The sequence below is a fragment of the Vitis riparia genome, chromosome 15, assembly GCF_004353265.1.
Source record: "Vitis riparia cultivar Riparia Gloire de Montpellier isolate 1030 chromosome 15, EGFV_Vit.rip_1.0, whole genome shotgun sequence".
NCBI classification, from domain to species: domain Eukaryota; kingdom Viridiplantae; phylum Streptophyta; class Magnoliopsida; order Vitales; family Vitaceae; genus Vitis; species Vitis riparia.
The window spans coordinates 15,617,897-15,619,625 of NC_048445.1; the positions used below are offsets into that span (position 1 = coordinate 15,617,897).

A 1,729-nucleotide genomic window follows, 5' to 3' on the forward strand; every position below is an offset into this window, starting at 1 on the left:
CCAGAAAAATTAAAATTTTGGGTTGGTGTTTAATAAATTAATTTATGTGTTATAAAAAAATGAAAAATGAAATTGGAAATGGAAAATAACCAAATGAAAATAAAGAAAAGAAAAGAAATAAAAAAAATAAAATTAATTGGAGCCTTTGGATTTGGGCCGTGGGCAATGGCTGTGAGTGGATGAAAGTGGGCTTTTAAAAACAAAATTAAAAAGGAATTGATTTGGGCTTGATGAGTTGGGTTTTAAAAGAAAAAGAGAATTGATTTGGGCCTTGGATATTGGGTCGTGGACTGGGTGGTGGCCGGTGGATTAAAATAACAAAATGATATGGGCTTTGTAGAAGAAAGGAAAAAAATGGCAGAAGCGGGAAGGAGCTGCGGTGACTGTGAGAAGGGTGTTGTTGCCGAAACTTTGACCAGCCGTTTGGACAGCTAAACGACCTCCGTTTCGACTCAAATTTTGAGGAGGTGTTCTACTCGATGAGAGGAACAATCCTACAGTGGCCGATTGTGATTTTAAAGGTCGAATTCTTAGACATGTGGTAGGGAACCTAACCCTAAAACTTAAATTTAATGCGTTTTTCCTTTTTAAAAAAAATTGTAAATCTTGTCATTATGAGTTAAGTAGGTAATATTGGTGTTGTATGAATTTTTCTGGATTATTTGAAATTTTTTTGAAATTTTTTTAATTTCGGGAATTTACTTTTGGTTGATAAATAATTTTTCTGAGTTGTTAAAAATTATTAGAAGTGTTAGAAAATTCTGAAATTAGGGTTTAATTTCAAATCTAGTGATATGTGATTTTTTTTGGAGTTGGTTGGAATATTTTCGGAATTTGTATGGTGAAAAATCAGTTAATTTCGAATATTGGAAATTATTAGAATGGTTGAAAATTTCTGAAAATGTGGTATATTTTCAAGTTTATTGATATGCGAATTTTTGAAAATTTGTTGGGATATTTTTGGAAATTTTAATGTGGAAATCTTATTTTATTGGATTATTGGGGAATGTTGGAATTGTTGAAATTATTGATAAATTTTGGAATGGTGGCATTCATTAGATTCATGGTTGTGTGAAGAAATGATGAAAATTGTGGAAAGTGTATGAAATGGAAAAAAAATGAAATAGTGATGAAAAGTAAAAGCCCGTATGAGGCGAATAAAGAAGGGAGAGAGATCCCTAGGGTGAAAGACCCAAAAGTTTACCCCGGGAAGACTCCGAATGGGGAGTGTATTTGGTGCGGACGCGTATCCTTCAGTGAAAGCCCGAGAACGATAGTGTATTGTATGACTGTGTGTCACACGTTCATGTGCATCCATTTAATTGTTGAATGTTGTGAAATTGTGTATAATATTAATTATTAAATTATGTGGCTTGATTTATACTGTTAAAATGTTCCGTTGGTGTTCTTTGAAACTTAGTAATTCCCCTTAACCCCTTGGGTGTTAGGCACCCTACTAAGCAATGTGGAAATGCTCACCCCTTCCTTTTTACATCTTTTTATATGCAGATATCACTCCTGAGGATCCACAAGTGGGGCAGGGAGGACTTCAAGATGCCCCTGGAGCAGCCTAGTGGAGTGTGGCATTTTTTATTGTGTTTGTGGTTTTGGGTTTTATTTTAGTAACTATGAACTATGGATTTGTAATGAAACCCTATTTTGATTAAGTTGCTTAATTGTGAACATTTATTTTTGGACTATAATGAAAATTATTTAATCTTGTTGTTTA

The 1,729-nt window shown here is 33.5% G+C and overlaps 1 long non-coding RNA gene across 1 annotated transcript; it reads left to right on the forward strand.

Annotated features, from left to right (window-relative positions):
* Positions 1-368: 368 nt before the first annotated feature.
* On the forward strand, positions 369-1,729 carry LOC117932782. The gene is made up of 2 exons (XR_004654226.1): positions 369-541; positions 1,510-1,729. It is a non-coding gene; the product is annotated as an uncharacterized LOC117932782 (long non-coding RNA).